Source organism: Salvelinus alpinus, chromosome 11 (genome assembly GCF_045679555.1).
Source record: "Salvelinus alpinus chromosome 11, SLU_Salpinus.1, whole genome shotgun sequence".
Lineage (NCBI taxonomy): Eukaryota > Metazoa > Chordata > Actinopteri > Salmoniformes > Salmonidae > Salvelinus > Salvelinus alpinus.
In genome coordinates this window covers 73754017-73780794 of record NC_092096.1, presented here as the reverse complement: position 1 = coordinate 73780794, position 26778 = coordinate 73754017, and the positions used below count along the sequence as shown (strand labels likewise).

The 26778-nt window shown below is 35.9% G+C and overlaps 1 protein-coding gene across 1 annotated transcript in view; it reads right to left on the bottom strand.

Annotated features, from left to right (window-relative positions):
• corin (corin, serine peptidase) overlaps nucleotides 1-26778 on the bottom strand; it is a 165288-nt gene that overhangs the window by 104981 nt on the left and 33529 nt on the right. The gene's annotated exons all lie outside the window — the stretch shown is intronic.

Sequence of the window (26778 nt, the reverse complement as noted above, 5' to 3'; positions counted from 1 at the left end):
GAGACCAAGAGAGAGAGAGAGAGACAGAGGGGAGGACAGAGGGGGGGACAGAGAGGAGACAGAGAGGAGACAGAGACTCAAACACAGAGAGAGGGGAGACAGAGAGGAGACAGAGGGGGGGACAGAGAGGAGACAGAGGGGGGGGACAGAGAGGAGACAGAGACTTAAACACAGAGAGAGGGGAGACAGAGACTTAAACACAGAGAGAGGGGAGACAGAGAGACGAGACAGAGACTTAAACACAGAGAGAGGGGAGACAGAGAGGAGACAGAAGGGGGGACAGAGAGGAGACAGAAGGGGAGACAGAGAGGAGACAGAAGGGGGGACAGAGAGGAGACAGAAGGGGGGACAGAGAGGAGACAGAGACTTAAACACAGAGAGAGGGGAGACAAAGACTTAAACACAGAGAGAGGGGAGACAGAGACTTAAACACAGAGAGAGGGGAGACAGAGAGGAGACAGAATGGGAGACAGAGAGGAGACAGAAGGGGAGACAGAGAAACGAGACAGAAGGGGAGACAGAGAGGAGACAGACACTTAAACACAGAGAGAGGGGAGACAGAGAGGAGACAGAGACTTAAACACAGAGAGAGGGGAGACAGAGAGGAGACAGAGACTTAAACACAGAGAGAGGGGAGACAGAGAGGAGACAGAAGGGGGGACAGAGAGGAGACAGAAGGGGGGACAGAGAGGAGACAGAGGGGGGGACAGAGAGGAGACAGAGGGGGGGACAGAGAGGAGACAGAAGGGGGGACAGAGAGGAGACAGAAGGGGGGACAGAGAGGAGACAGAAGGGGGGACAGAGAGGAGACAGAAGGGGGGACAGAGAGGAGACAGAAGGGGGGACAGAGAGGAGACAGAAGGAGGGACAGAGAGGAGACAGAGACTCAAACACAGAGAGACCGAGAGAGAGAGAGAGAGAGAGAGAGAGAGAGACAGTACTAAAACTAACAGTTAGATAGGTCAGCAGTACTATAACTAACAGTTAGATAGGTCAGCAGTATTATAACTAACAGTTAGATAGGTCAGCAGTACTATAACTAACAGTTAGATAGGTCAGCAGTACTATAACTAACAGTTAGATAGGTCAGCAGTACTATAACTAACAGTTAGATAGGTCAGCAGTATTATAACTAACAGTTAGATAGGTCAGCAGTACTATAACTAACAGTTAGATAGGTCAGCAGTACTATAACTAACAGTTAGATAGGTCAGCAGTACTATAACTAACAGTTAGATAGGTCAGCAGTACTATAACTAACAGTTAGATAGGTCAGCAGTATTATAACTAACAGTTAGATAGGTCAGCAGTACTATAACTAACAGTTAGATAGGTCAGCAGTACTATAACTAACAGTTAGATAGGTCAGCAGTACTATAACTAACAGTTAGATAGGTCAGCAGTATTATAACTAACAGTTAGATAGGTCAGCAGTACTATAACTAACAGTAAGATAGGTCAGCAGTACTATAACTAACAGTTAGATAGGTCAGCAGTATTATAACTAACAGTTAGATAGGTCAGCAGTACTATAACTAACAGTTAGATAGGTCAGCAGTACTATAACTAACAGTTAGATAGGTCAGCAGTATTATAACTAACAGTTAGATAGGTCAGCAGTACTATAACTAACAGTTAGATAGGTCAGCAGTATTATAACTAACAGTTAGATAGGTCAGCAGTACTATAACTAACAGTTAGATAGGTCAGCAGTATTATAACTAACAGTTAGATAGGTCAGCAGTATTATAACTAACAGTTAGATAGGTCAGCAGTACTATAACTAACAGTTAGATAGGTCAGCAGTATTATAACTAACAGTTAGATAGGTCAGCAGTACTATAACTAACAGTTAGATAGGTCAGCAGTACTATAACTAACAGTTAGATAGGTCAGCAGTACTATAACTAACAGTTAGATAGGTCAGCAGTATTATAACTAACAGTTAGATAGGTCAGCAGTACTATAACTAACAGTTAGATAGGTCAGCAGTACTATAACTAACAGTTAGATAGGTCAGCAGTATTATAACTAACAGTTAGATAGGTCAGCAGTACTATAACTAACAGTTAGATAGGTCAGCAGTATTATAACTAACAGTTAGATAGGTCAGCAGTACTATAACTAACAGTTAGATAGGTCAGCAGTACTATAACTAACAGTTAGATAGGTCAGCAGTACTATAACTAACAGTTAGATAGGTCAGCAGTACTATAACTAACAGTTAGATAGGTCAGCAGTACTATAACTAACAGTTAGATAGGTCAGCAGTACTATAACTAACAGTTAGATAGGTCAGTAGTATTATAACTAACAGTTAGATAGGTCAGCAGTACTATAACTAACAGTTAGATAGGTCAGCAGTACTATAACTAACAGTTAGATAGGTCAGCAGTACTATAACTAACAGTTAGATAGGTCAGCAGTATTATAACTAACAGTTAGATAGGTCAGCAGTATTATAACTAACAGTTAGATAGGTCAGCAGTACTATAACTAACAGTTAGATAGGTCAGCAGTACTATAACTAACAGTTAGATAGGTCAGCAGTACTATAACTAACAGTTAGATAGGTCAGCAGTACTATAACTAACAGTTAGATAGGTCAGCAGTACTATAACTAACAGTTAGATAGGTCAGCAGTACTATAACTAACAGTTAGATAGGTCAGCAGTACTATAACTAACAGTTAGATAGGTCAGCAGTATTATAACTAACAGTTAGATAGGTCAGCAGTACTATAACTAACAGTTAGATAGGTCAGCAGTACTATAACTAACAGTTAGATAGGTCAGCAGTACTATAACTAACAGTTAGATAGGTCAGCAGTATTATAACTAACAGTTAGATAGGTCAGCAGTACTATAACTAACAGTTAGATAGGTCAGCAGTACTATAACTAACAGTTAGATAGGTCAGCAGTACTATAACTAACAGTTAGATAGGTCAGCAGTACTATAACTAACAGTTAGATAGGTCAGCAGTATTATAACTAACAGTTAGATAGGTCAGCAGTACTATAACTAACAGTTAGATAGGTCAGCAGTACTATAACTAACAGTTAGATAGGTCAGCAGTACTATAACTAACAGTTAGATAGGTCAGCAGTACTATAACTAACAGTTAGATAGGTCAGCAGTACTATAACTAACAGTTAGATAGGTCAGCAGTACTATAACTAACAGTTAGATAGGTCAGCAGTACTATAACTAACAGTTAGATAGGTCAGCAGTACTATAACTAACAGTTAGATAGGTCAGCAGTATTATAACTAACAGTTAGATAGGTCAGCAGTATTATAACTAACAGTTAGATAGGTCAGCAGTACTATAACTAACAGTTAGATAGGTCAGCAGTACTATAACTAACAGTTAGATACAGTGGGGAGAACAAGTATTTGATACACTGCCGATTTTGCAGGTTTTCCTACTTACAAAGCATGTAGAGGTCTGTAATTTTTATCATAGGTACACTTCAACTGTGAGAGACGGAATCTAAAACAAAAATCCAGAAAATCACATTGTATGATTTTTAAGTAATTAATTTGCATTTTATTGCATGACATAAGTATTTGATACATCAGAAAAGCAGAACTTAATATTTGGTACAGAAACCTTTGTTTGCAATTACAGAGATCATACGTTTCCTGTAGTTCTTGACCAGGTTTGCACACACTGCAGCAGGGATTTTGGCCCACTCCTCCATACAGACCTTCTCCAGATCCTTCAGGTTTCGGGGCTGTCGCTGGGCAATACGGACTTTCAGCTCCCTCCAAAGATTTTCTATTGGGTTCAGGTCTGGAGACTGGCTAGGCCACTCCAGGACCTTGAGATGCTTCTTATGGAGCCACTCCTTAGTTGCCCTGGCTGTGTGTTTCGGGTCGTTGTCATGCTGGAAGACCCAGCCACGACCCATCTTCAATGCTCTTACTGAGGGAAGGAGGTTGTTGGCCAAGATCTCGCGATACATGGCCCCATCCATCCTCCCCTCAATACGGTGCAGTCGTCCTGTCCCCTTTACAGAAAAGCATCCCCAAAGAATGATGTTTCCACCTCCATGCTTCACGGTTGGGATGGTGATCTTGGGGTTGTACTCATCCTTCTTCTTCCTCCAAACACGGCGAGTGGAGTTTAGACCAAAAAGCTCTATTTTTGTCTCAACAGACCACATGACCTTCTCCCATTCCTCCTCTGGATCATCCAGATGGTCATTGGCAAACTTCAGACGGGCCTGGACATGCGCTGGCTTGAGCAGGGGGACCTTGCGTGCGCTGCAGGATTTTAATCCATGACGGCGTAGTGTGTTACTAATGGTTTTCTTTGAGACTGTGGTCCCAGCTCTCTTCAGGTCATTGACCAGGTCCTGCCGTGTAGTTCTGGCTGATCCCTCACCTTCCTCATGATCATTGATGCCCCACGAGGTGAGATCTTGCATGGAGCCCCAGACCGAGGGTGATTGACCATCATCTTGAACTTCTTCCATTTTCTAATAATTGCGCCAACAGTTGTTGCCTTCTCACCAAGCTGCTTGCCTATTGTCCTGTAGCCCATCCCAGCCTTGTGCAGGTCTACAATTTAACCCTGATATCCTTACACAGCTCTCTGGTCTTGGCCATTGTGGAGAGGTTGGAGTCTGTTTGATTGAGGTTGTGGACAGGTGTCTTTTATACAGGTAACGAGTTCAAACAGGTGCAGTTAATACAGGTAATGAGTGGAGAACAGGAGGGCTTCTTAAAGAAAAACTAACAGGTCTGTGAGAGCCGGAATTCTTACTGGTTGGTAGGTGATCAAATACTTATGTCATGCAATAAAATGCAAATTAATTACTTAAAAATCATACAATGTGATTTTCTGGATTTTTGTTTTAGATTCCGTCTCTCACAGTTGAAGTGTACCTATGATAAAAATTACAGACCTCTACATGCTTTGTAAGTAGGAAAACCTGCAAAATCGGCAGTGTATCAAATACTTGTTCTCCCCACTGTAGGTCAGCAGTACTATAACTAACAGTTAGATAGGTCAGCAGTATTATAACTAACAGTTAGATAGGTCAGCAGTACTATAACTAACAGTTAGATAGGTCAGCAGTATTATAACTAACAGTTAGATAGGTCAGCAGTACTATAACTAACAGTTAGATAGGTCAGCAGTACTATAACTAACAGTTAGATAGGTCAGCAGTACTATAACTAACAGTTAGATAGGTCAGCAGTACTATAACTAACAGTTAGATAGGTCAGCAGTACTATAACTAACAGTTAGATAGGTCAGCAGTATTATAACTAACAGTTAGATAGGTCAGCAGTACTATAACTAACAGTTAGATAGGTCAGCAGTACTATAACTAACAGTTAGATAGGTCAGCAGTACTATAACTAACAGTTAGATAGGTCAGCAGTATTATAACTAACAGTTAGATAGGTCAGCAGTACTATAACTAACAGTTAGATAGGTCAGCAGTACTATAACTAACAGTTAGATAGGTCAGCAGTACTATAACTAACAGTTAGATAGGTCAGCAGTACTATAACTAACAGTTAGATAGGTCAGCAGTACTATAACTAACAGTTAGATAGGTCAGCAGTACTATAACTAACAGTTAGATAGGTCAGCAGTACTATAACTAACAGTTAGATAGGTCAGCAGTACTATAACTAACAGTTAGATAGGTCAGCAGTACTATAACTAACAGTTAGATAGGTCAGCAGTACTATAACTAACAGTTAGATAGGTCAGCAGTACTATAACTAACAGTTAGATAGGTCAGCAGTACTATAACTAACAGTTAGATAGGTCAGCAGTACTATAACTAACAGTTAGATAGGTCAGCAGTATTATAACTAACAGTTAGATAGGTCAGCAGTACTATAACTAACAGTTAGATAGGTCAGCAGTATTATACCTAACAGTTAGATAGGTCAGCAGTACTATAACTAACAGTTAGATAGGTCAGCAGTACTATAACTAACAGTTAGATAGGTCAGCAGTACTATAACTAACAGTTAGATAGGTCAGCAGTACTATAACTAACAGTTAGATAGGTCAGCAGTACTATAACTAACAGTTAGATAGGTCAGCAGTACTATAACTAACAGTTAGATAGGTCAGCAGTATTATAACTAACAGTTAGATAGGTCAGCAGTACTATAACTAACAGTAAGATAGGTCAGCAGTACTATAACTAACAGTTAGATAGGTCAGCAGTATTATAACTAACAGTTAGATAGGTCAGCAGTACTATAACTAACAGTTAGATAGGTCAGCAGTACTATAACTAACAGTTAGATAGGTCAGCAGTACTATAACTAACAGTTAGATAGGTCAGCAGTACTATAACTAACAGTTAGATAGGTCAGCAGTATTATAACTAACAGTTAGATAGGTCAGCAGTATTATAACTAACAGTTAGATAGGTCAGCAGTACTATAACTAACAGTTAGATAGGTCAGCAGTATTATAACTAACAGTTAGATAGGTCAGCAGTACTATAACTAACAGTTAGATAGGTCAGCAGTATTATAACTAACAGTTAGATAGGTCAGCAGTACTATAACTAACAGTTAGATAGGTCAGCAGTACTATAACTAACAGTTAGATAGGTCAGCAGTATTATAACTAACAGTTAGATAGGTCAGCAGTACTATAACTAACAGTTAGATAGGTCAGCAGTACTATAACTAACAGTTAGATAGGTCAGCAGTACTATAACTAACAGTTAGATAGGTCAGCAGTACTATAACTAACAGTTAGATAGGTCAGCAGTACTATAACTAACAGTTAGATAGGTCAGCAGTACTATAACTAACAGTTAGATAGGTCAGTAGTATTATAACTAACAGTTAGATAGGTCAGCAGTACTATAACTAACAGTTAGATAGGTCAGCAGTACTATAACTAACAGTTAGATAGGTCAGCAGTACTATAACTAACAGTTAGATAGGTCAGCAGTATTATAACTAACAGTTAGATAGGTCAGCAGTACTATAACTAACAGTTAGATAGGTCAGCAGTACTATAACTAACAGTTAGATAGGTCAGCAGTACTATAACTAACAGTTAGATAGGTCAGCAGTACTATAACTAACAGTTAGATAGGTCAGCAGTATTATAACTAACAGTTAGATAGGTCAGCAGTACTATAACTAACAGTTAGATAGGTCAGCAGTATTATAACTAACAGTTAGATAGGTCAGCAGTATTATAACTAACAGTTAGATAGGTCAGCAGTACTATAACTAACAGTTAGATAGGTCAGCAGTACTATAACTAACAGTTAGATAGGTCAGCAGTACTATAACTAACAGTTAGATAGGTCAGCAGTATTATAACTAACAGTTAGATAGGTCAGCAGTACTATAACTAACAGTTAGATAAGTCAGCAGTACTATAACTAACAGTTAGATAGGTCAGCAGTACTATAACTAACAGTTAGATAGGTCAGCAGTACTATAACTAACAGTTAGATAGGTCAGCAGTACTATAACTAACAGTTAGATAGGTCAGCAGTACTATAACTAACAGTTAGATAGGTCAGCAGTACTATAACTAACAGTTAGATAGGTCAGCAGTATTATAACTAACAGTTAGATAGGTCAGCAGTACTATAACTAACAGTTAGATAGGTCAGCAGTATTATAACTAACAGTTAGATAGGTCAGCAGTATTATAACTAACAGTTAGATAGGTCAGCAGTACTATAACTAACAGTTAGATAGGTCAGCAGTACTATAACTAACAGTTAGATAGGTCAGCAGTACTATAACTAACAGTTAGATAGGTCAGCAGTATTATAACTAACAGTTAGATAGGTCAGCAGTACTATAACTAACAGTTAGATAAGTCAGCAGTATTATAACTAACAGTTAGATAGGTCAGCAGTATTATAACTAACAGTTAGATAGGTCAGCAGTATTATAACTAACAGTTAGATAGGTCAGCAGTACTATAACTAACAGTTAGATAGGTCAGCAGTATTATAACTAACAGTTAGATAGGTCAGCAGTACTATAACTAACAGTTAGATAGGTCAGCAGTATTATAACTAACAGTTAGATAGGTCAGCAGTACTATAACTAACAGTTAGATAGGTCAGCAGTATTATAACTAACAGTTAGATAGGTCAGCAGTATTATAACTAACAGTTAGATAGGTCAGCAGTACTATAACTAACAGTTAGATAGGTCAGCAGTATTATAACTAACAGTTAGATAGGTCAGCAGTACTATAACTAACAGTTAGATAGGTCAGCAGTATTATAACTAACAGTTAGATAGGTCAGCAGTACTATAACTAACAGTTAGATAGGTCAGCAGTATTATAACTAACAGTTAGATAGGTCAGCAGTACTATAACTAACAGTTAGATAGGTCAGCAGTACTATAACTAACAGTTAGATAGGTCAGCAGTACTATAACTAACAGTTAGATAGGTCAGCAGTACTATAACTAACAGTTAGATAGGTCAGCAGTACTATAACTAACAGTTAGATAGGTCAGCAGTATTATAACTAACAGTTAGATAGGTCAGCAGTATTATAACTAACAGTTAGATAGGTCAGCAGTACTATAACTAACAGTTAGATAGGTCAGCAGTATTATAACTAACAGTTAGATAGGTCAGCAGTACTATAACTAACAGTTAGATAGGTCAGCAGTACTATAACTAACAGTTAGATAGGTCAGCAGTACTATAACTAACAGTTAGATAGGTCAGCAGTATTATAACTAACAGTTAGATAGGTCAGCAGTACTATAACTAACAGTTAGATAGGTCAGCAGTACTATAACTAACAGTTAGATAGGTCAGCAGTACTATAACTAACAGTTAGATAGGTCAGCAGTACTATAACTAACAGTTAGATAGGTCAGCAGTACTATAACTAACAGTTAGATAGGTCAGCAGTACTATAACTAACAGTTAGATAGGTCAGCAGTACTATAACTAACAGTTAGATAGGTCAGCAGTACTATAACTAACAGTTAGATAGGTCAGCAGTATTATAACTAACAGTTAGATAGGTCAGCAGTACTATAACTAACAGTTAGATAGGTCAGCAGTATTATAACTAACAGTTAGATAGGTCAGCAGTACTATAACTAACAGTTAGATAGGTCAGCAGTACTATAACTAACAGTTAGATAGGTCAGCAGTACTATAACTAACAGTTAGATAGGTCAGCAGTACTATAACTAACAGTTAGATAGGTCAGCAGTACTATAACTAACAGTTAGATAGGTCAGCAGTACTATAACTAACAGTTAGATAGGTCAGCAGTACTATAACTAACAGTTAGATAGGTCAGCAGTACTATAACTAACAGTTAGATAGGTCAGCAGTATTATAACTAACAGTTAGATAGGTCAGCAGTACTATAACTAACAGTTAGATAGGTCAGCAGTACTATAACTAACAGTTAGATAGGTCAGCAGTACTATAACTAACAGTTAGATAGGTCAGCAGTACTATAACTAACAGTTAGATAGGTCAGCAGTACTATAACTAACAGTTAGATAGGTCAGCAGTATTATAACTAACAGTTAGATAGGTCAGCAGTACTATAACTAACAGTTAGATAGGTCAGCAGTACTATAACTAACAGTTAGATAGGTCAGCAGTACTATAACTAACAGTTAGATAGGTCAGCAGTATTATAACTAACAGTTAGATAGGTCAGCAGTACTATAACTAACAGTTAGATAGGTCAGCAGTACTATAACTAACAGTTAGATAGGTCAGCAGTACTATAACTAACAGTTAGATAGGTCAGCAGTACTATAACTAACAGTTAGATAGGTCAGCAGTATTATAACTAACAGTTAGATAGGTCAGCAGTATTATAACTAACAGTTAGATAGGTCAGCAGTACTATAACTAACAGTTAGATAGGTCAGCAGTACTATAACTAACAGTTAGATAGGTCAGCAGTATTATAACTAACAGTTAGATAGGTCAGCAGTACTATAACTAACAGTTAGATAGGTCAGCAGTATTATAACTAACAGTTAGATAGGTCAGCAGTACTATAACTAACAGTTAGATAGGTCAGCAGTACTATAACTAACAGTTAGATAGGTCAGCAGTACTATAACTAACAGTTAGATAGGTCAGCAGTACTATAACTAACAGTTAGATAGGTCAGCAGTACTATAACTAACAGTTAGATAGGTCAGCAGTACTATAACTAACAGTTAGATAGGCCAGTAGTATTATAACTAACAGTTAGATAGGTCAGCAGTACTATAACTAACAGTTAGATAGGTCAGCAGTACTATAACTAACAGTTAGATAGGTCAGCAGTACTATAACTAACAGTTAGATAGGTCAGCAGTATTATAACTAACAGTTAGATAGGTCAGCAGTACTATAACTAACAGTTAGATAGGTCAGCAGTACTATAACTAACAGTTAGATAGGTCAGCAGTACTATAACTAACAGTTAGATAGGTCAGCAGTACTATAACTAACAGTTAGATAGGTCAGCAGTACTATAACTAACAGTTAGATAGGTCAGCAGTACTATAACTAACAGTTAGATAGGTCAGCAGTATTATAACTAACAGTTAGATAGGTCAGCAGTACTATAACTAACAGTTAGATAGGTCAGCAGTACTATAACTAACAGTTAGATAGGTCAGCAGTACTATAACTAACAGTTAGATAGGTCAGCAGTATTATAACTAACAGTTAGATAGGTCAGCAGTACTATAACTAACAGTTAGATAGGTCAGCAGTACTATAACTAACAGTTAGATAGGTCAGCAGTACTATAACTAACAGTTAGATAGGTCAGCAGTACTATAACTAACAGTTAGATAGGTCAGCAGTATTATAACTAACAGTTAGATAGGTCAGCAGTATTATAACTAACAGTTAGATAGGTCAGCAGTACTATAACTAACAGTTAGATAGGTCAGCAGTATTATAACTAACAGTTAGATAGGTCAGCAGTACTATAACTAACAGTTAGATAGGTCAGCAGTATTATAACTAACAGTTAGATAGGTCAGCAGTACTATAACTAACAGTTAGATAGGTCAGCAGTATTATAACTAACAGTTAGATAGGTCAGCAGTACTATAACTAACAGTTAGATAGGTCAGCAGTACTATAACTAACAGTTAGATAGGTCAGCAGTACTATAACTAACAGTTAGATAGGTCAGCAGTACTATAACTAACAGTTAGATAGGTCAGCAGTACTATAACTAACAGTTAGATAGGTCAGCAGTACTATAACTAACAGTTAGATAGGTCAGTAGTATTATAACTAACAGTTAGATAGGTCAGCAGTACTATAACTAACAGTTAGATAGGTCAGCAGTACTATAACTAACAGTTAGATAGGTCAGCAGTACTATAACTAACAGTTAGATAGGTCAGCAGTATTATAACTAACAGTTAGATAGGTCAGCAGTACTATAACTAACAGTTAGATAGGTCAGCAGTACTATAACTAACAGTTAGATAGGTCAGCAGTATTATAACTAACAGTTAGATAGGTCAGCAGTACTATAACTAACAGTACTATAACTAACAGTTAGATAGGTCAGCAGTACTATAACTAACAGTTAGATAGGTCAGCAGTACTATAACTAACAGTTAGATAGGTCAGCAGTACTATAACTAACAGTTAGATAGGTCAGCAGTACTATAACTAACAGTTAGATAGGTCAGCAGTATTATAACTAACAGTTAGATAGGTCAGCAGTACTATAACTAACAGTTAGATAGGTCAGCAGTACTATAACTAACAGTTAGATAGGTCAGCAGTACTATAACTAACAGTTAGATTGGTCAGCAGTACTATAACTAACAGTTAGATAGGTCAGCAGTACTATAACTAACAGTTAGATAGGTCAGCAGTACTATAACTAACAGTTAGATAGGTCAGCAGTACTATAACTAACAGTTAGATAGGTCAGCAGTACTATAACTAACAGTTAGATAGGTCAGCAGTATTATAACTAACAGTAAGATAGGTCAGCAGTACTATAACTAACAGTTAGATAGGTCAGCAGTATTATAACTAACAGTTAGATAGGTCAGCAGTATTATAACTAACAGTTAGATAGGTCAGCAGTACTATAACTAACAGTTAGATAGGTCAGCAGTATTATAACTAACAGTTAGATAGGTCAGCAGTATTATAACTAACAGTTAGATAGGTCAGCAGTATTATAACTAACAGTTAGATAGGTCAGCAGTACTATAACTAACAGTTAGATAGGTCAGCAGTATTATAACTAACAGTTAGATAGGTCAGCAGTACTATAACTAACAGTTAGATAGGTCAGCAGTACTATAACTAACAGTTAGATAGGTCAGCAGTACTATAACTAACAGTTAGATAGGTCAGCAGTATTATAACTAACAGTTAGATAGGTCAGCAGTATTATAACTAACAGTTAGATAGGTCAGCAGTACTATAACTAACAGTTAGATAGGTCAGCAGTACTATAACTAACAGTTAGATAGGTCAGCAGTACTATAACTAACAGTTAGATAGGTCAGCAATACTATAACTAACAGTTAGATAGGTCAGCAGTACTATAACTAACAGTTAGATAGGTCAGCAGTACTATAACTAACAGTTAGATAGGTCAGCAGTACTATAACTAACAGTTAGATAGGTCAGCAGTATTATAACTAACAGTTAGATAGGTCAGCAGTACTATAACTAACAGTTAGATAGGTCAGCAGTACTATAACTAACAGTTAGATAGGTCAGCAGTACTATAAATAACAGTTAGATAGGTCAGCAGTACTATAACTAACAGTTAGATAGATCAGCAGTACTATAACTAACAGTTAGATAGGTCAGCAGTACTATAACTAACAGTTAGATAGGTCAGCAGTACTATAACTAACAGTTAGATAGGTCAGCAGTATTATAACTAACAGTTAAATAGGTCAGCAGTATTATAACTAACAGTTAGATAGGTCAGCAGTATTATAACTAACAGTTAGATAGGTCAGCAGTACTATAACTAACAGTTAGATAGGTCAGCAGTACTATAACTAACAGTTAGATAGGTCAGCAGTACTATAACTAACAGTTAGATAGGTCAGCAGTATTATAACTAACAGTTAGATAGGTCAGCAGTACTATAACTAACAGTTAGATAGGTCAGCAGTATTATAACTAACAGTTAGATAGGTCAGCAGTACTATAACTAACAGTTAGATAGGTCAGCAGTACTATAACTAACAGTATTATAACTAACAGTTAGATAGGTCAGCAGTATTATAACTAACAGTTAGATAGGTCAGCAGTACTATAACTAACAGTTAGATAGGTCAGCAGTACTATAACTAACAGTTAGATAGGTCAGCAGTACTATAACTAACAGTTAGATAGGTCAGCAGTATTATAACTAACAGTTAGATAGGTCAGCAGTATTATAACTAACAGTTAGATAGGTCAGCAGTACTATAACTAACAGTTAGATTGGTCAGCAGTACTATAACTAACAGTTAGATAGGTCAGCAGTACTATAACTAACAGTTAGATAGGTCAGCAGTACTATAACTAACAGTTAGATAGGTCAGCAGTACTATAACTAACAGTTAGATAGGTCAGCAGTACTATAACTAACAGTTAGATAGGTCAGCAGTACTATAACTAACAGTTAGATAGGTCAGCAGTACTATAACTAACAGTTAGATAGGTCAGCAGTACTATAACTAACAGTTAGATAGGTCAGCAGTACTATAACTAACAGTTAGATAGGTCAGCAGTACTATAACTAACAGTTAGATAGGTCAGCAGTACTATAACTAACAGTTAGATAGGTCAGCAGTACTATAACTAACAGTTAGATAGGTCAGCAGTACTATAACTAACAGTTAGATAGGTCAGCAGTACTATAACTAACAGTTAGATAGGTCAGCAGTACTATAACTAACAGTTAGATAGGTCAGCAGTACTATAACTAACAGTTAGATAGGTCAGCAGTACTATAACTAACAGTTAGATAGGTCAGCAGTACTATAACTAACAGTTAGATAGGTCAGCAGTACTATAACTAACAGTTAGATAGGTCAGCAGTATTATAACTAACAGTTAGATAGGTCAGCAGTACTATAACTAACAGTTAGATAGGTCAGCAGTATTATAACTAACAGTTAGATAGGTCAGCAGTACTATAACTAACAGTTAGATAGGTCAGCAGTACTATAACTAACAGTTAGATAGGTCAGCAGTACTATAACTAACAGTTAGATAGGTCAGCAGTACTATAACTAACAGTTAGATAGGTCAGCAGTATTAAACTAACAGTTAGATAGGTCAGCAGTACTATAACTAACAGTTAGATAGGTCAGCAGTACTATAACTAACAGTTAGATAGGTCAGCAGTACTATAACTAACAGTTAGATAGGTCAGCAGTACTATAACTAACAGTTAGATAGGTCAGCAGTACTATAACTAACAGTTAGATAGGTCAGCAGTACTATAACTAACAGTTAGATAGGTCAGCAGTACTATAACTAACAGTTAGATTGGTCAGCAGTACTATAACTAACAGTTAGATAGGTCAGCAGTACTATAACTAACAGTTAGATAGGTCAGCAGTATTATAACTAACAGTTAGATAGGTCAGCAGTACTATAACTAACAGTTAGATAGGTCAGCAGTACTATAACTAACAGTTAGATTGGTCAGCAGTACTATAACTAACAGTTAGATAGGTCAGCAGTACTATAACTAACAGTTAGATAGGTCAGCAGTACTATAACTAACAGTTAGATAGGTCAGCAGTACTATAACTAACAGTTAGATAGGTCAGCAGTACTATAACTAACAGTTAGATAGGTCAGCAGTACTATAACTAACAGTTAGATAGGTCAGCAGTACTATAACTAACAGTTAGATAGGTCAGCAGTACTATAACTAACAGTTAGATAGGTCAGCAGTACTATAACTAACAGTTAGATAGGTCAGCAGTATTATAACTAACAGTTAGATAGGTCAGCAGTATTATAACTAACAGTTAGATAGGTCAGCAGTACTATAACTAACAGTTAGATTGGTCAGCAGTACTATAACTAACAGTTAGATAGGTCAGCAGTATTATAACTAACAGTTAGATAGGTCAGCAGTACTATAACTAACAGTTAGATAGGTCAGCAGTACTATAACTAACAGTTAGATAGGTCAGCAGTACTATAACTAACAGTTAGATAGGTCAGCAGTACTATAACTAACAGTTAGATAGTTCAGCAGTAATAAACTAACAGTTAGATAGGTCAGCAGTATTATAACTAACAGTTAGATAGGTCAGCAGTACTATAACTAACAGTTAGATAGGTCAGCAGTACTATAACTAACAGTTAGATAGGTCAGCAGTACTATAACTAACAGTTAGATAGGTCAGCAGTATTATAACTAACAGTTAGATAGGTCAGCAGTACTATAACTAACAGTAAGATAGGTCAGCAGTACTATAACTAACAGTTAGATAGGTCAGCAGTATTATAACTAACAGTTAGATAGGTCAGCAGTACTATAACTAACAGTTAGATAGGTCAGCAGTACTATAACTAACAGTTAGATAGGTCAGCAGTACTATAACTAACAGTTAGATAGGTCAGCAGTACTATAACTAACAGTTAGATAGGTCAGCAGTATTATAACTAACAGTTAGATAGGTCAGCAGTATTATAACTAACAGTTAGATAGGTCAGCAGTACTATAACTAACAGTTAGATAGGTCAGCAGTATTATAACTAACAGTTAGATAGGTCAGCAGTACTATAACTAACAGTTAGATAGGTCAGCAGTATTATAACTAACAGTTAGATAGGTCAGCAGTACTATAACTAACAGTTAGATAGGTCAGCAGTATTATAACTAACAGTTAGATAGGTCAGCAGTACTATAACTAACAGTTAGATAGGTCAGCAGTACTATAACTAACAGTTAGATAGGTCAGCAGTACTATAACTAACAGTTAGATAGGTCAGCAGTACTATAACTAACAGTTAGATAGGTCAGCAGTACTATAACTAACAGTTAGATAGGTCAGCAGTACTATAACTAACAGTTAGATAGGTCAGTAGTATTATAACTAACAGTTAGATAGGTCAGCAGTACTATAACTAACAGTTAGATAGGTCAGCAGTACTATAACTAACAGTTAGATAGGTCAGCAGTACTATAACTAACAGTTAGATAGGTCAGCAGTATTATAACTAACAGTTAGATAGGTCAGCAGTACTATAACTAACAGTTAGATAGGTCAGCAGTACTATAACTAACAGTTAGATAGGTCAGCAGTACTATAACTAACAGTTAGATAGGTCAGCAGTACTATAACTAACAGTTAGATAGGTCAGCAGTACTATAACTAACAGTTAGATAGGTCAGCAGTACTATAACTAACAGTTAGATAGGTCAGCAGTACTATAACTAACAGTTAGATAGGTCAGCAGTATTATAACTAACAGTTAGATAGGTCAGCAGTACTATAACTAACAGTTAGATAGGTCAGCAGTACTATAACTAACAGTTAGATAGGTCAGCAGTACTATAACTAACAGTTAGATAGGTCAGCAGTATTATAACTAACAGTTAGATAGGTCAGCAGTACTATAACTAACAGTTAGATAGGTCAGCAGTACTATAACTAACAGTTAGATAGGTCAGCAGTACTATAACTAACAGTTAGATAGGTCAGCAGTACTATAACTAACAGTTAGATAGGTCAGCAGTATTATAACTAACAGTTAGATAGGTCAGCAGTATTATAACTAACAGTTAGATAGGTCAGCAGTACTATAACTAACAGTTAGATAGGTCAGCAGTATTATAACTAACAGTTAGATAGGTCAGCAGTACTATAACTAACAGTTAGATAGGTCAGCAGTATTATAACTAACAGTTAGATAGGTCAGCAGTACTATAACTAACAGTTAGATAGGTCAGCAGTATTATAACTAACAGTTAGATAGGTCAGCAGTACTATAACTAACAGTTAGATAGGTCAGCAGTACTATAACTAACAGTTAGATAGGTCAGCAGTACTATAACTAACAGTTAGATAGGTCAGCAGTACTATAACTAACAGTTAGATAGGTCAGCAGTACTATAACTAACAGTTAGATAGGTCAGCAGTACTATAACTAACAGTTAGATAGGTCAGCAGTACTATAACTAACAGTTAGATAGGTCAGCAGTACTATAACTAACAGTTAGATAGGTCAGCAGTATTATAACTAACAGTTAGATAGGTCAGCAGTACTATAACTAACAGTTAGATAGGTCAGCAGTACTATAACTAACAGTTAGATAGGTCAGCAGTACTATAACTAACAGTTAGATAGGTCAGCAGTACTATAACTAACAGTTAGATAGGTCAGCAGTACTATAACTAACAGTTAGATAGGTCAGCAGTATTATAACTAACAGTTAGATAGGTCAGCAGTACTATAACTAACAGTTAGATAGGTCAGCAGTACTATAACTAACAGTTAGATAGGTCAGCAGTATTATAACTAACAGTTAGATAGGTCAGCAGTACTATAACTAACAGTTAGATAGGTCAGCAGTATTATAACTAACAGTTAGATAGGTCAGCAGTACTATAACTAACAGTTAGATAGGTCAGCAGTACTATAACTAACAGTTAGATAGGTCAGCAGTATTATAACTAACAGTTAGATAGGTCAGCAGTACTATAACTAACAGTTAGATAGGTCAGCAGTACTATAACTAACAGTTAGATAGGTCAGCAGTATTATAACTAACAGTTAGATAGGTCAGCAGTACTATAACTAACAGTTAGATAGGTCAGCAGTACTATAACTAACAGTTAGATAGGTCAGCAGTACTATAACTAACAGTTAGATAGGTCAGCAGTACTATAACTAACAGTTAGATAGGTCAGCAGTACTATAACTAACAGTTAGATAGGTCAGCAGTACTATAACTAACAGTTAGATAGGTCAGCAGTACTATAACTAACAGTTAGATAGGTCAGCAGTACTATAACTAACAGTTAGATAGGTCAGCAGTATTATAACTAACAGTTAGATAGGTCAGCAGTACTATAACTAACAGTTAGATAGGTCAGCAGTATTATAACTAACAGTTAGATAGGTCAGCAGTACTATAACTAACAGTTAGATAGGTCAGCAGTATTATACCTAACAGTTAGATAGGTCAGCAGTACTATAACTAACAGTTAGATAGGTCAGCAGTACTATAACTAACAGTTAGATAGGTCAGCAGTACTATAACTAACAGTTAGATAGGTCAGCAGTACTATAACTAACAGTTAGATAGGTCAGCAGTACTATAACTAACAGTTAGATAGGTCAGCAGTACTATAACTAACAGTTAGATAGGTCAGCAGTATTATAACTAACAGTTAGATAGGTCAGCAGTACTATAACTAACAGTAAGATAGGTCAGCAGTACTATAACTAACAGTTAGATAGGTCAGCAGTATTATAACTAACAGTTAGATAGGTCAGCAGTACTATAACTAACAGTTAGATAGGTCAGCAGTACTATAACTAACAGTTAGATAGGTCAGCAGTACTATAACTAACAGTTAGATAGGTCAGCAGTACTATAACTAACAGTTAGATAGGTCAGCAGTATTATAACTAACAGTTAGATAGGTCAGCAGTATTATAACTAACAGTTAGATAGGTCAGCAGTACTATAACTAACAGTTAGATAGGTCAGCAGTATTATAACTAACAGTTAGATAGGTCAGCAGTACTATAACTAACAGTTAGATAGGTCAGCAGTATTATAACTAACAGTTAGATAGGTCAGCAGTACTATAACTAACAGTTAGATAGGTCAGCAGTACTATAACTAACAGTTAGATAGGTCAGCAGTATTATAACTAACAGTTAGATAGGTCAGCAGTACTATAACTAACAGTTAGATAGGTCAGCAGTACTATAACTAACAGTTAGATAGGTCAGCAGTACTATAACTAACAGTTAGATAGGTCAGCAGTACTATAACTAACAGTTAGATAGGTCAGCAGTACTATAACTAACAGTTAGATAGGTCAGCAGTACTATAACTAACAGTTAGATAGGTCAGTAGTATTATAACTAACAGTTAGATAGGTCAGCAGTACTATAACTAACAGTTAGATAGGTCAGCAGTACTATAACTAACAGTTAGATAGGTCAGCAGTACTATAACTAACAGTTAGATAGGTCAGCAGTATTATAACTAACAGTTAGATAGGTCAGCAGTACTATAACTAACAGTTAGATAGGTCAGCAGTACTATAACTAACAGTTAGATAGGTCAGCAGTACTATAACTAACAGTTAGATAGGTCAGCAGTACTATAACTAACAGTTAGATAGGTCAGCAGTATTATAACTAACAGTTAGATAGGTCAGCAGTACTATAACTAACAGTTAGATAGGTCAGCAGTATTATAACTAACAGTTAGATAGGTCAGCAGTACTATAACTAACAGTTAGATAGGTCAGCAGTACTATAACTAACAGTTAGATAGGTCAGCAGTACTATAACTAACAGTTAGATAGGTCAGCAGTATTATAACTAACAGTTAGATAGGTCAGCAGTACTATAACTAACAGTTAGATAAGTCAGCAGTACTATAACTAACAGTTAGATAGGTCAGCAGTACTATAACTAACAGTTAGATAGGTCAGCAGTACTATAACTAACAGTTAGATAGGTCAGCAGTATTATAACTAACAGTTAGATAGGTCAGCAGTATTATAACTAACAGTTAGATAGGTCAGCAGTACTATAACTAACAGTTAGATAGGTCAGCAGTATTATAACTAACAGTTAGATAGGTCAGCAGTACTATAACTAACAGTTAGATAGGTCAGCAGTATTATAACTAACAGTTAGATAGGTCAGCAGTACTATAACTAACAGTTAGATAGGTCAGCAGTATTATAACTAACAGTTAGATAGGTCAGCAGTATTATAACTAACAGTTAGATAGGTCAGCAGTACTATAACTAACAGTTAGATAGGTCAGCAGTATTATAACTAACAGTTAGATAGGTCAGCAGTACTATAACTAACAGTTAGATAGGTCAGCAGTATTATAACTAACAGTTAGATAGGTCAGCAGTACTATAACTAACAGTTAGATAGGTCAGCAGTACTATAACTAACAGTTAGATAGGTCAGCAGTACTATAACTAACAGTTAGATAGGTCAGCAGTACTATAACTAACAGTTAGATAGGTCAGCAGTACTATAACTAACAGTTAGATAGGTCAGCAGTACTATAACTAACAGTTAGATAGGTCAGCAGTATTATAACTAACAGTTAGATAGGTCAGCAGTATTATAACTAACAGTTAGATAGGTCAGCAGTACTATAACTAACAGTTAGATAGGTCAGCAGTATTATAACTAACAGTTAGATAGGTCAGCAGTACTATAACTAACAGTTAGATAGGTCAGCAGTATTATAACTAACAGTTAGATAGGTCAGCAGTACTATAACTAACAGTTAGATAGGTCAGCAGTATTATAACTAACAGTTAGATAGGTCAGCAGTACTATAACTAACAGTTAGATAGGTCAGCAGTACTATAACTAACAGTTAGATAGGTCAGCAGTACTATAACTAACAGTTAGATAGGTCAGCAGTACTATAACTAACAGTTAGATAGGTCAGCAGTACTATAACTAACAGTTAGATAGGTCAGCAGTACTATAACTAACAGTTAGATAGGTCAGCAGTACTATAACTAACAGTTAGATAGGTCAGCAGTACTATAACTAACAGTTAGATAGGTCAGCAGTATTATAACTAACAGTTAGATAGGTCAGCAGTACTATAACTAACAGTTAGATAGGTCAGCAGTACTATAACTAACAGTTAGATAGGTCAGCAGTACTATAACTAACAGTTAGATAGGTCAGCAGTACTATAACTAACAGTTAGATAGGTCAGCAGTACTATAACTAACAGTTAGATAGGTCAGCAGTATTATAACTAACAGTTAGATAGGTCAGCAGTACTATAACTAACAGTTAGATAGGTCAGCAGTACTATAACTAACAGTTAGATAGGTCAGCAGTACTATAACTAACAGTTAGATAGGTCAGCAGTATTATAACTAACAGTTAGATAGGTCAGCAGTACTATAACTAACAGTTAGATAGGTCAGCAGTACTATAACTAACAGTTAGATAGGTCAGCAGTACTATAACTAACAGTTAGATAGGTCAGCAGTACTATAACTAACAGTTAGATAGGTCAGCAGTATTATAACTAACAGTTAGATAGGTCAGCAGTATTATAACTAACAGTTAGATAGGTCAGCAGTACTATAACTAACAGTTAGATAGGTCAGCAGTATTATAACTAACAGTTAGATAGGTCAGCAGTACTATAACTAACAGTTAGATAGGTCAGCAGTATTATAACTAACAGTTAGATAGGTCAGCAGTACTATAACTAACAGTTAGATAGGTCAGCAGTATTATAACTAACAGTTAGATAGGTCAGCAGTACTATAACTAACAGTTAGATAGGTCAGCAGTACTATAACTAACAGTTAGATAGGTCAGCAGTACTATAACTAACAGTTAGATAGGTCAGCAGTACTATAACTAACAGTTAGATAGGTCAGCAGTACTATAACTAACAGTTAGATAGGTCAGCAGTACTATAACTAACAGTTAGATAGGTCAGCAGTATTATAACTAACAGTTAGATAGGTCAGCAGTACTATAACTAACAGTTAGATAGGTCAGCAGTACTATAACTAACAGTTAGATAGGTCAGCAGTACTATAACTAACAGTTAGATAGGTCAGCAGTATTATAACTAACAGTTAGATAGGTCAGCAGTACTATAACTAACAGTTAGATAGGTCAGCAGTATTATAACTAACAGTTAGATAGGTCAGCAGTATTATAACTAACAGTTAGATAGGTCAGCAGTATTATAACTAACAGTTAGATAGGTCAGCAGTACTATAACTAACAGTTAGATAGGTCAGCAGTATTATAACTAACAGTTAGATAGGTCAGCAGTACTATAACTAACAGTTAGATAGGTCAGCAGTATTATAACTAACAGTTAGATAGGTCAGCAGTACTATAACTAACAGTTAGATAGGTCAGCAGTATTATAACTAACAGTTAGATAGGTCAGCAGTACTATAACTAACAGTTAGATAGGTCAGCAGTATTATAACTAACAGTTAGATAGGTCAGCAGTACTATAACTAACAGTTAGATAGGTCAGCAGTATTATAACTAACAGTTAGATAGGTCAGCAGTACTATAACTAACAGTTAGATAGGTCAGCAGTACTATAACTAACAGTTAGATAGGTCAGCAGTACTATAACTAACAGTTAGATAGGTCAGCAGTACTATAACTAACAGTTAGATAGGTCAGCAGTACTATAACTAACAGTTAGATAGGTCAGCAGTACTATAACTAACAGTTAGATAGGTCAGCAGTACTATAACTAACAGTTAGATAGGTCAGCAGTACTATAACTAACAGTTAGATAGGTCAGCAGTATTATAACTAACAGTTAGATAGGTCAGCAGTACTATAACTAACAGTTAGATAGGTCAGCAGTACTATAACTAACAGTTAGATAGGTCAGCAGTACTATAACTAACAGTTAGATAGGTCAGCAGTACTATAACTAACAGTTAGATAGGTCAGCAGTACTATAACTAACAGTTAGATAGGTCAGCAGTACTATAACTAACAGTTAGATAGGTCAGCAGTACTATAACTAACAGTTAGATAGGTCAGCAGTACTATAACTAACAGTTAGATAGGTCAGCAGTATTATAACTAACAGTTAGATAGGTCAGCAGTACTATAACTAACAGTTAGATAGGTCAGCAGTACTATAACTAACAGTTAGATAGGTCAGCAGTACTATAACTAACAGTTAGATAGGTCAGCAGTATTATAACTAACAGTTAGATAGGTCAGCAGTATTATAACTAACAGTTAGATAGGTCAGCAGTACTATAACTAACAGTTAGATAGGTCAGCAGTATTATAACTAACAGTTAGATAGGTCAGCAGTACTATAACTAACAGTTAGATAGGTCAGCAGTATTATAACTAACAGTTAGATAGGTCAGCAGTACTATAACTAACAGTTAGATAGGTCAGCAGTATTATAACTAACAGTTAGATAGGTCAGCAGTACTATAACTAACAGTTAGATAGGTCAGCAGTATTATAACTAACAGTTAGATAGGTCAGCAGTACTATAACTAACAGTTAGATAGGTCAGCAGTATTATAACTAACAGTTAGATAGGTCAGCAGTACTATAACTAACAGTTAGATAGGTCAGCAGTACTATAACTAACAGTTAGATAGGTCAGCAGTACTATAACTAACAGTTAGATAGGTCAGCAGTACTATAACTAACAGTTAGATAGGTCAGCAGTACTATAACTAACAGTTAGATAGGTCAGCAGTACTATAACTAACAGTTAGATAGGTCAGCAGTACTATAACTAACAGTTAGATAGGTCAGCAGTACTATAACTAACAGTTAGATAGGTCAGCAGTATTATAACTAACAGTTAGATAGGTCAGCAGTACTATAACTAACAGTTAGATAGGTCAGCAGTACTATAACTAACAGTTAGATAGGTCAGCAGTACTATAACTAACAGTTAGATAGGTCAGCAGTACTATAACTAACAGTTAGATAGGTCAGCAGTACTATAACTAACAGTTAGATAGGTCAGCAGTATTATAACTAACAGTTAGATAGGTCAGCAGTACTATAACTAACAGTTAGATAGGTCAGCAGTACTATAACTAACAGTTAGATAGGTCAGCAGTACTATAACTAACAGTTAGATAGGTCAGCAGTATTATAACTAACAGTTAGATAGGTCAGCAGTACTATAACTAACAGTTAGATAGGTCAGCAGTACTATAACTAACAGTTAGATAGGTCAGCAGTACTATAACTAACAGTTAGATAGGTCAGCAGTACTATAACTAACAGTTAGATAGGTCAGCAGTATTATAACTAACAGTTAGATAGGTCAGCAGTATTATAACTAACAGTTAGATAGGTCAGCAGTACTATAACTAACAGTTAGATAGGTCAGCAGTACTATAACTAACAGTTAGATAGGTCAGCAGTATTATAACTAACAGTTAGATAGGTCAGCAGTACTATAACTAACAGTTAGATAGGTCAGCAGTATTATAACTAACAGTTAGATAGGTCAGCAGTACTATAACTAACAGTTAGATAGGTCAGCAGTACTATAACTAACAGTTAGATAGGTCAGCAGTACTATAACTAACAGTTAGATAGGTCAGCAGTACTATAACTAACAGTTAGATAGGTCAGCAGTACTATAACTAACAGTTAGATAGGTCAGCAGTACTATAACTAACAGTTAGATAGGTCAGTAGTATTATAACTAACAGTTAGATAGGTCAGCAGTACTATAACTAACAGTTAGATAGGTCAGCAGTACTATAACTAACAGTTAGATAGGTCAGCAGTACTATAACTAACAGTTAGATAGGTCAGCAGTATTATAACTAACAGTTAGATAGGTCAGCAGTACTATAACTAACAGTTAGATAGGTCAGCAGTACTATAACTAACAGTTAGATAGGTCAGCAGTACTATAACTAACAGTTAGATAGGTCAGCAGTACTATAACTAACAGTTAGATAGGTCAGCAGTACTATAACTAACAGTTAGATAGGTCAGCAGTACTATAACTAACAGTTAGATAGGTCAGCAGTATTATAACTAACAGTTAGATAGGTCAGCAGTACTATAACTAACAGTTAGATAGGTCAGCAGTACTATAACTAACAGTTAGATAGGTCAGCAGTACTATAACTAACAGTTAGATAGGTCAGCAGTATTATAACTAACAGTTAGATAGGTCAGCAGTACTATAACTAACAGTTAGATAGGTCAGCAGTACTATAACTAACAGTTAGATAGGTCAGCAGTACTATAACTAACAGTTAGATAGGTCAGCAGTACTATAACTAACAGTTAGATAGGTCAGCAGTATTATAACTAACAGTTAGATAGGTCAGCAGTATTATAACTAACAGTTAGATAGGTCAGCAGTACTATAACTAACAGTTAGATAGGTCAGCAGTATTATAACTAACAGTTAGATAGGTCAGCAGTACTATAACTAACAGTTAGATAGGTCAGCAGTATTATAACTAACAGTTAGATAGGTCAGCAGTACTATAACTAACAGTTAGATAGGTCAGCAGTATTATAACTAACAGTTAGATAGGTCAGCAGTACTATAACTAACAGTTAGATAGGTCAGCAGTACTATAACTAACAGTTAGATAGGTCAGCAGTACTATAACTAACAGTTAGATAGGTCAGCAGTACTATAACTAACAGTTAGATAGGTCAGCAGTACTATAACTAACAGTTAGATAGGTCAGCAGTACTATAACTAACAGTTAGATAGGTCAGTAGTATTATAACTAACAGTTAGATAGGTCAGCAGTACTATAACTAACAGTTAGATAGGTCAGCAGTACTATAACTAACAGTTAGATAGGTCAGCAGTACTATAACTAACAGTTAGATAGGTCAGCAGTATTATAACTAACAGTTAGATAGGTCAGCAGTACTATAACTAACAGTTAGATAGGTCAGCAGTACTATAACTAACAGTTAGATAGGTCAGCAGTATTATAACTAACAGTTAGATAGGTCAGCAGTACTATAACTAACAGTACTATAACTAACAGTTAGATAGGTCAGCAGTACTATAACTAACAGTTAGATAGGTCAGCAGTACTATAACTAACAGTTAGATAGGTCAGCAGTACTATAACTAACAGTTAGATAGGTCAGCAGTACTATAACTAACAGTTAGATAGGTCAGCAGTATTATAACTAACAGTTAGATAGGTCAGCAGTACTATAACTAACAGTTAGATAGGTCAGCAGTACTATAACTAACAGTTAGATAGGTCAGCAGTACTATAACTAACAGTTAGATTGGTCAGCAGTACTATAACTAACAGTTAGATAGGTCAGCAGTACTATAACTAACAGTTAGATAGGTCAGCAGTACTATAACTAACAGTTAGATAGGTCAGCAGTACTATAACTAACAGTTAGATAGGTCAGCAGTACTATAACTAACAGTTAGATAGGTCAGCAGTATTATAACTAACAGTAAGATAGGTCAGCAGTACTATAACTAACAGTTAGATAGGTCAGCAGTATTATAACTAACAGTTAGATAGGTCAGCAGTATTATAACTAACAGTTAGATAGGTCAGCAGTACTATAACTAACAGTTAGATAGGTCAGCAGTATTATAACTAACAGTTAGATAGGTCAGCAGTATTATAACTAACAGTTAGATAGGTCAGCAGTATTATAACTAACAGTTAGATAGGTCAGCAGTATTATAACTAACAGTTAGATAGGTCAGCAGTACTATAACTAACAGTTAGATAGGTCAGCAGTACTATAACTAACAGTTAGATAGGTCAGCAGTACTATAACTAACAGTTAGATAGGTCAGCAGTATTATAACTAACAGTTAGATAGGTCAGCAGTATTATAACTAACAGTTAGATAGGTCAGCAGTACTATAACTAACAGTTAGATAGGTCAGCAGTACTATAACTAACAGTTAGATAGGTCAGCAGTACTATAACTAACAGTTAGATAGGTCAGCAATACTATAACTAACAGTTAGATAGGTCAGCAGTACTATAACTAACAGTTAGATAGGTCAGCAGTACTATAACTAACAGTTAGATAGGTCAGCAGTACTATAACT